Genomic DNA, 9,977 nt, shown 5'->3' with positions numbered 1-9,977 from the left:
TTTTTAGAACTTTATTTTGGTATCTGAAATCAATTTCAAAGAGATTTTTTGAAATCACCTTTTGACAGCTGGGCAATTGCCTGACAGCTCCGCTCAGTACAAAATGCGACGAGGGGTGATTCGACAAATCGCTCCCATACAAATTTCAAATTGATTTTTAAATAGGTTCCCGGGCACCAAAATTGATGAAAATTTGAATTTCGGCTCAGTTTGGCATGCAGATTCAGAATATGGAATTATCTCAACACCACTAAAGAAGCCAATTTGGGTTGATTTGTAGTTCCGGGTAGCATTTTTCTTTGCGTGTGCACGAACACCAATGGGTGAATCTGCAATTCGCCGCACTTCAAACGATTGCAATCGAATTCGCTGGGTACCTATAAGCCCAGCGAGCTTCAGTACCATCGATTGAACTCAAATCTGTCAACTTTGACAGTTACTGTATTCTTGCACTTTTCCAGCAGTTTCGCCCGCGAGAACCCGTTGTTTTCGCTCTGTTCCTCTCCCACTTTCTCGTCGGACAGCGATTCGGTGAATGTGTGCGTGAGAAGTTTTCTTGCACTTTTCCTCCCGTGTTCGGTTCGGAGTGCGGAGTGGAGTCCTCGCAGCAGCGAAAAAGAACCAGCAACGAGCCAGCTAGCTGCTAGCCAGCCAGAAGAGTTTTCCGTGTGTTGTGTGTCGCGTTGGAGTTGTGGCTGCTGAATCTGCTGAGTATTCCGAGTGCAAAGTGCTTCAACTGCGACTAGCGAGGTTCCGACAAGGTTGATTTGGGTGAAAAGTGTCCGGTTGGGTGTGGGAAGTTCGGTTTCGGTGCAAAACGAGACCATTTTTGGGCGAATTTCCTTCTCGGTTGGCCGTCGTCGTCGGGTTTGGTTGAAGCTGAAGAGAAGAACAGCGAAAAGAAGCAACCAACCATCGCGAAAGAAGGTGTGTGGTGTGATTGTGTGCGTGCGCGCGCGGTGTTGGTGGCCTCAAAATACGCTCTCTCCCGTTCTTGCGTGCGCGCGGTGCTGGGTGGTGTGTCGGTGTGCAGAAGGTACAGTTAGCGAGCGGTCTCTCTCTGGCGCACTCCTGCTTGGGATGATGCACAGTGGGATGGATTCGGAACTAAAGTGCGACCAAAACTATCTAGGATGGCTGATGTATGACGAAGATTTTCGTCGTTTTTAGGTACTTGTTAGGTTTTTGTTGATTTTGCGGTTAATAGGATATGTACACAGATCGAAAATGGTCTAGTTTAGTTTCATAATGAATTAATCTAAAAAATTGAAGAAAGTTAAGGAAGTTTATTAACTTAGATATGTTTTACCGAAATCTCAATCGGTAAGTTTGTTCTACAGGAAAAAATCGGTAAAACTTGCAACTTCTACCGAACTTTGTAAGAGTTTAACAGATAAACAGTAATATTTCAAAGAAATTGGGTAATTTTTTTTACAGTTTAAACTGTTTCCTTGACCTAATGAAAAGTTTATAACTATAGGCTAACGTTAAACTCAATAAATACTGAATACAGAAATTCAAGCATAATTTTTCAAAACGACGTAACGTTTTCACTGATCTCAGTAAATTCATGGTCAATGTTAACGACCATTTCACTAAAATAGTTTTTATATCAAAAGACTTTTCATAAGTTTTTTCGTGCTTTACATCACCAGGGATATATTTTCAATTTAGTTGAAAATCGGAGTTTTCGACTTGCGAAGTTGGATTTTTCTCCAAATTCGAGCATCGGACCTAACTTCGGAAGTAGTGCGCTGTATAGTGAACCTAATCCACTATACAGCGCATCAAAAATAAGACGTTTTTGTATGGAGTTTTCATTTACGCGGCCGCGTAAAAAAAGACCTGACTGTACGTTTACAAAAGTATAGGTCTCATTCAGAAGATATTAAATCAAATGGGTCTTAACAATGCAATGATGTAACAGATTTGTCTGTAAATATATGAAAACTCACCTGCACCTCAAGTTGCAAAATTTTTATGAAATATAAATCAAAACATCGAACTGCAGGCTGCAGGTCGTTTTTTACTGCCAAGGCTATTTGTTAGTAGTTTTCAATCTCCTACTGAATTTGATAGAAAAACGTATTAATTAACTGAACTGTTGCTGACATCGACCAAAAGTTTAGAATCACTCCTCAGCATTATCTATCAGTCAAGTTAAAAGTGATCTAAGGGATGAGTCGCTGATTACTTTAGTGGTTACTAATATAAAGTGTGTTTAAACAAGACCAATGTGAATTTCTTTTAAAAAATATTGAAGACATTTCTCCCTGGCCAAGATCACAGGGTTCGACGGTATTAAAGTGAAGGATGTTAATTGTAATTCTTGTAATGAAAATATCACCTTTAACACTTTAATGCGCCTCCAACGGTTCATTGCGAACCGGCTGCTACAGATGGAGTATGGCTGATTTATCAGAAATGCTCGATAAACAGGAGGGACCTGCTGGGGCCTAGTAGTTTCTATACCCAGAAAATAGTTCCGGTGGATTGAGTCTGGGAAGGTTTCGAGAGTCGTTGTGAATCATAATGCAATTTTTTGTGTTTTGTGACGAGTCTCGGAATCTTCTTTGAGTCAGTAGACTTTGAACTGTTTCCTGGGCTTCCCACTATTCGGTTAATTTTTACATATACACTATACAAATACAAATTTAATTCAAATATGAAATAATTAGTAGTATCTCGCGTATTCAATTTGCTAATACATAGTTCTCAACATTTGATGTGCTTTCGTGATTCAATTTTCTCTATAATAACTCTATAAATAACTAAGAAACTAATAGTGGGAAGTGCAGCATTTAACAGTGCTTGCTTATAGATTCGAAGCTAACGTGTGATCAAGACGAAATCGACAAAAACTGACTACTTCGACTTTGACTAACGTAGACTATTTACGACAAATTAGATATTTTTACATTTTTCGACGAGTGTATGAAAGTTTTTCTTTAATATGGACTTATTTGGACCGATGCTGATAGTGCTAGGGATGTGGACGAAAGTCAACTTTCAAAGATAATAAAAACGATACTAAAATGAGGATCAACGAAAATGGACATAACAAACACATCGACTATCTAACAGATCATAGGCACACCAAAGATTACAAAATTACAGGGCACAACATAAATATGAACAATAACATTCTTTAAACCTTGACATGACAAAAAAAAAAAACAAATACAAAATCGACCATATGACAATACCGAATCTTTCACACCTTCTACCGTAACCTTCTGAGTCAGTACGCAACAGTGTCTTACTGGACGACATGTTCCGTGCACGGCTGGTGAACTGCTTCTGAAGGATTACGTTCTCTATTCTATCCAAAGGCCTAGTGAACTGTCGTTGTCCGCGCAAACGCGAGACGCTTGTGCGCACAGTGATGGGAGAGGTTTCTACGTCCGTCGGCGTGCCGCTAGAAACCTCCAAAAAAAAAAAAAAAAAAAATATTGAAGACATTTCTTGCCAAACTCAGAGTCGATTTTGACAGATATTCATCGGACTTAAAGGCAAAAACTTTGAGGAATATCCGAGTTCCTCAAAGTCCGTTTTTTATAATTTCGCTCACACTTTTTGAGAATTGTTCAGTTACAGAAGGATTTTGATAAATCTTTTCTAGAAAGATCTCAGGATTCTTGATAGAAAAATCATGTTTTTAAAGATTTTCTAGTGGACGAATCAATAGAGACATTTTCAACAGTTCCAGGAGAAATACTGTCGGCATTCTTTGTGGAATTCATGAAGTGAAATCTGTCTTTAGAATAGCGTTTCTTAAACTATCGGTAACGACTGACCAGAGGATTGCCAATTAAATTTGCATTTGCGTGGCGATGCTGTACAGAGACAAAATTTTGGCTGATTACTGCATACATAAAGTTGGGACAGCTTTATATAACATTTTGCTTGTCAGATACATATTTGGGACGTTTGAAGTCGCAACTCTTGACAATTCTGCCAGTAACAATTATAATAATTCTGGGTGCAACGCGATCTAAGCATTTTTCAAATTCGGGTGCACAAGAGCACAGTACAACGATTTCCAGCAGTGCGGGTCCGAGAAAACTGTGGCTATCTTAGATATAAAACTCAACTGTCGATTCGCTGTTAAAATAGTTTCAGATCGATGCATATCGAAAGGCATATTGTATCCAGATAATTTCCCAGATAGGAATACGTAATTAACTCTATCTAGCACATTTCCACTGATATGGTAGTCAAACATATCTTGGGTTTTGGGAGATAGGCAAACGGTTCTCGTTCTTTTGAACCGTTTTTTTTCTTTTCAAAAGAACGAAGATTGGTTCCTGAAAAGGCGAATGTAAATGATTTACCAATCGATCTCGCAAAAAGCTCTTCGATGATATGCCCTGGTCAAATGTCCGATTGTTTATTTAGTTTAGTTAATTATGACAATTGGAAACGCTGGGTTTATTCGCTTTTTCGTTATTCTGGAGAAAATTGCTTTTTTAGTTTTGGATCATATGCGATTCTCATTTGAGCCTTGAAAGATATTGATTCACTGATTTCATGCTGAAGACTAAACGGTATATCAAAATCATACCCAATGTCTAGGAGAAAACCTTTGAGAAGAACTTTGATTATAATGATGATAAAAGCTATTTCCAGCAAGACAATGCTTTATGGCACAAGCTGATATTTCATTGGTTGACTTGAAAGTCATTGAATTCTTATCCTAGCTTGGTCGCCAATAAGCCTAGAGATTATTATTAAGAACACTTGATGAATACTGATCATCAGTTGTAGAATTAACAACTGTACAGTAGCGACCAGATGTTGCGTCCTTGAGCGAGGGATCCAGACTTATTGTAAAACGATGTCATCAATTGTCACACAAAGCTCTGGCTCGTGGATAATAACCAACTCCTTTAAGGTTTCATGATGCATCACTAAGCTTTCGAACGAATAATTAACTTTTTGGTTTTCAATGATTGTTTGCCTCGCGACGCGACTGGCAATTCTGTACCAACACATCAGAAAAAGTTTCCTCGCAATCACTACGACTGAACATATAGGATGATACTTCGAGGTCGCCATTCACCGCTCGTTTCATATGATTTATATTCAAATGATATGAAACGAGCGGTGAAGAATGGAGCATGAGTGTTGAATGGCGACCTCACGGTATTCGCTTTTTTATTATTTTGAAATTTATTGAAATTTCGAGTCACATATCCTTTGCCTTAACTAACGTTAAATTATATTTTCACCCTTCTAAAACTTTCCATACTTTTCCATACTAATTGTTCTCGAACTCAGTCTTAAATACTGCTTTATCAACTCCTCAGAATTTATTTTGGTTTTATGAAATATTGCTTTCAGATCAAAACCGAATTAGCGACATTTTTTTCTTTTACTTCCGCTGCTTTTGCCTTGCGTTAAATACAATGTCGAAAGTGGGGCGCTGTATAGAGTACCAGGTGTACAATACAGTGCCCCATTTCGGACATTGTGTTTAAGGTAAGGCAAAAGCAGCGGAAGTAAAAGAAAAAATGTCGCTAATTCGGTTTTTAAATGATAACATAATATTTAAATTTGATTCTAAAAGTTTGATAATAAAATCAAGTAATAAAATGTCTGGTGCAATAGCTAGATGTACTTCCTGGATTGTTCTATGCCTTAGCAGTTGCTTCCGATAAAATTGCTTGAAGCGAAAATTTTATATTGTCAGGGTGGCCACCCAACCGGGAATCGCAAACAACCGGGAGAATACCGGGGATTTGCTTAGAACATGCACTTCCCTTGGTAATGAAAGTCCAGGATAATCATTATTATTGCATCTATATAAAATTATTGTGATTTTTCTAGAACAGGATCTATCAATACTAGATCCTAGATACTAGATACGGAGTTCGAAACCTAACCCTTGAATAATCGCACAACACGTTGAAAAAATCGCATTTTGTACTCAGCAACTGTTTGGTGGAAAGCCAAGGGCTGAAAGTCTCTCAAATAAAGATAAATCAATCAATCAATCAATGTTTGGTGGAAAACTGCATAACTACAGGAAGGTCAATCAAAAGATTGGCTTTCACTTTTAGAACGATAAGGATTTTTAATCTAAAAAACTTTATAAATATTGATTTCTTGATGTGCGAGGAGTAGTAAGGACAAGTAAATATCTTGGGTAGGCAGTCAGTGTATTGTTCTACCTCAGACATTGCAGAATAAATTTTGTCACTAAAAATAATATATTATTGAACTCTTTACATTTCCAAATCTATATGATACTAGAAATCTTCCAAATTCCATCGTTTTCAAGAATTTTTTAATGTTTTTTTTTTCTTTTAAACCTGAACATGTTTCCCAGAAATAGTATAACATTGATTATTGCTGGTAGCCTAGAATCTCTCTTGGTGATTAACCAAGGCTTTCTTCGCAAATTTTTCAGAGATTTCTCAAGACATACATCGACTGATTTCCACAGAAATTGCTTGAAACATTCCTCAACTAACATTTCCAACTACAATTCAACAAAGACAATCGAGCAATTTTACCAATAATTTCTAAAGACGTTCTTTAAAGTTACATGCATTTATTACAAGAATTTCCGGAGTAATTTATTTGGGAATTCTAACAATATCTTCCCGCGGATTTTTAAAATCTTTAGTAATCCTTCTAGGCATTTTATTCGTATTCTATCTATTCTAACAGAAAATATTATTAAGAATCCAATAGTTATTTCAAAGTGTTTACAAACAATTTACGTGAATTACCATTACTAATTTGTTCAAGATTTTTTCCAAAAATTCTCGAGTGATTTTCGAGGGATTGCTTCAGTGGACCCTAGAGAAGTCTATTCAAAAATGCGATATGATTTTTCTCCAACTATTTCACTTTGCATTTCCATTACAAATTTCTACCATAATTTTAGTAGGATTTTCTATAAGATTCTAACAGCATTTCAGCCAGTTTTCCTCCACCAAAAATGTTGATATAACCTGGCTATTAGTAAGATTTTTTTCCAGCTTCACAAGGATATTTTCTCAGAGTTATACACGGAACTTCCACAATTATAGTTTTTTTTAAATTAGCTTGAAGTAAATGTAGAGCATTGATGGAAAAAGTCAAATTTTATTTCTCAGTAAAATGTAAATCAAATCATCACTTTATTTTAAACTTCCAATAAAGCGAATTAAATATGTATAAAATTTCAAAAATATTTCCTTGAACAATATTTCATTTTTTCAGGATTAAAGAAAATTTCAGTTTCATTATAAAATTTAGCCTTTATCAAATGATTTTTTCTATTATAAATGCTATAACTAGAACTTTCCGCTTAAATGTTTTTCTGTATCACTTAACAAATTTAGAAAAGTGAGAAAATTGAAAATGACGGTGTTTCGATTTTACCATATAAACCAGTTTCTACAAAACCGGGAAAAAGTTTTTGAAGAACCGGGAAATAACCGGGAATTTATTTTACCAAGTTGAGTGGCCACCCTGTATTGTGTTGATTACTTGTATCGTTTACTTGTGTAGTGATTTTAAACAAATTTAGATATCTGAACACATTTTTACCGCACAAATTTGGGAAATTAATAATTGCGTGAATTGCTTCAACGTTACTTTGCAACAAAGTTGAAGAACAAAAATTTCCGACTTTAAAGTTTAGGCTGTATTTATCAAAATACTTTAAATGGTGACGATAACCATCAGTTAATCAAAAACTGACTCCTAACAGAACACATAGATTATTTTGTACCAGAATTCCTGAATGAACTTTCGAGACACAAAAACCAAAGAGTGTTAATTGCAGATGATTTTTCCAAAAAAAAAACCAATAAAACTTCTGGTAAAATTCATTACACAAAATTCTGGTGTCATGGCCTGAATAGCATTCCTGAATGGCAATCGTGAGAAAATGTTTGAAAATATGAAACCTAGACACATTTGCGTAGGACCTTCTTGAAGTATTGCAATCTCCATGGAGTCCCCTGGAAGTGAAAATTTCTGATGTTTTTTGGCGATATTTGTGTATAAATAAAACTTCTGCAAAAAATATAGTTACCCATTGGAATCTTCCTAAAATGTAGGATTTCCTGGAAGTAATTTTTAAACAATAAATGAAGTTTTCTTTCTTTATTATTATCTATTCATCTACATATTGCTCTTCTTTCGTCGTTTAGATCGAAAGCGAATGAATGAATGGTGAAGAATGATATGGAGCGATCAAAGCGATTATTTTGATAATTTGTAGAGAATAATGTTTGCATTAAATGCACACATTTTATTATTGTTGGCATGCTAGATTAACAAAGAAAATAATGAATAACTAAACCGTAAACCACTTATTAAATATTATACTGCGAATACATAGCGATTACCAAGGCGATCTTTGATTATTGCACTCGAAATTTCATGAAACTTTCCAAATACATTAACATGACATTTATCACTATGTACTATGTTTCCATTTACTTTATTCGGTTTTGATCATCCTTGAAAGTTTATATTTTCATAAATCCAAATATGTACCTGAAAAATAATGAAGCTTGAGACACCAAACAGCCATACACAATAGTTTGTGGTGTTATCACAAAAAATATCGAATTTGCCGCATTTTCCCCGAGTTTGTCCCACTGTGCGACGTATATGCTAGCCGTAGCTAACTGGCGAGGCTTTTGTGACTGTGGTCGTTCCTTGGGTCGCGGTCTCTTGCTACTGGCTCATGGCTGGCTCTGTCTAGCTGTAGTAGGTAGCTCCTCTTGAGTCTTGAGTGTGGCAGCAGCAGGCGCAAGGAAACGACGTCGTCGACAACGATCGAAGACCACAAGCGGGTTGGTTGTGCCGTCCGTCGTCTCGGTTTTTTTTTTCCTATTCGTCGGGAAGTAGAAAAGTGAAGATTATCTATACATTTCCACCAGTCAGTTTTTTCCCGTTACTTTCATCCGTCGGGACAACTCTGGAGATTCTCCAGCGAGTGGCCACCGGCAGCGCGCGGATTGTTACGGAGGACCGCTCCGGGAGTGGCAAAACGGTGCAAAAAGTGACCAAGAAGGTGGTGTGTCCGATTTTTTTTTTCGGGTGCTGAAGAAAAATTTTCTTCTCGTCTCGTCCCATCATAGGAAGAAGGCAAAAACGGGGTTTCTTTGCTGCCTCTTTTGAGATTGTGCAGTGCGCGGCGGTGGAAGTGGAAGAGCTCTCTCGCGGAGGCAGGAAAAAAGGCGAAAAAGTGTGTGTTGAAAAAGTTTTCTTTCCCCCGAAAAGAAACCTCCCAAGGAAGGAAAAAAATAGTGAGTTTTTATCAAAAAAGGAAAAGTTTCCCGGGGGAATGCTGTGAGTCCGGTGGTCGGTCAGTCGGTTGATGGATTTGGAAAGTGGCCAGCTGTGTCCGAGCTAGAGAGCGCCCACGGCTTTCGGGACGGAAGAAGCAGACCAGGAAGAAAAACGCAGCAGTAGCAGTCAGCAGTCAGCCAGTGTGGAAAAATAGAGCGCTCTGTGTGTGAAAATTCTCCGACTTGCTCTGCTCTGTGCGCTCAAGGAGGTGGAAGAAGGGGGAGAGAAAGTGTGTGTATGTGGGAGAAGTGGCCAGCAGGCACCCAGTAAAATTTTGTGAAAACTCACACCGACACCGAAATAGAGGAAAAGTGTCCCCCCAAATGCGGAATAAGTAAAAATTATATCAAACAAACAACAGCAGGGAAATCGTGCAACATCTGGCGAGCGACAGGAACTAGGAGTGTGGAAGATTTTCGGTGTTTCGGCATTCGGGAGTTCCAGTTCCAGCGAATCAACAACAATCGCTAAAAAGGTAAATAAAACCCTTAAGAATTGGAAAACCTTTTTCTTTCATCTCATTATGTACTCTTCGACCCAGTCAGAGTGGAACCCGGCAGAGAACAATGGGATCGAGTTTTCGGTTCCCCGCTCCACCGGTCCACTGCTGCTTGGTATTGTTGGGGCCTCTATAATTGCGTAAAGAAGAGCCCCATAACCAGGCACAGTGGTCAAAA

At 37.6% G+C, this 9,977-nt stretch overlaps 1 long non-coding RNA gene across 1 annotated transcript; it reads left to right on the top strand.

Moving 5' to 3' along the window:
• Positions 1-500: 500 nt before the first annotated feature.
• LOC115254673 (uncharacterized) lies at positions 501-9,436 on the top strand. Its single transcript, XR_009995852.1, has 2 exons — positions 501-761; positions 9,090-9,436. It is a non-coding gene; the product is annotated as an uncharacterized LOC115254673 (long non-coding RNA).
• The last annotated feature ends 541 nt before the right edge of the window (positions 9,437-9,977 follow it).

Source organism: Aedes albopictus, unplaced genomic scaffold, assembly GCF_035046485.1.
Source record: "Aedes albopictus strain Foshan unplaced genomic scaffold, AalbF5 HiC_scaffold_376, whole genome shotgun sequence".
Lineage (NCBI taxonomy): Eukaryota > Metazoa > Arthropoda > Insecta > Diptera > Culicidae > Aedes > Aedes albopictus.
The sequence above is the reverse complement of the archived record's forward strand: the minus strand, read 5'-3'. Positions and strand labels throughout refer to the sequence as shown.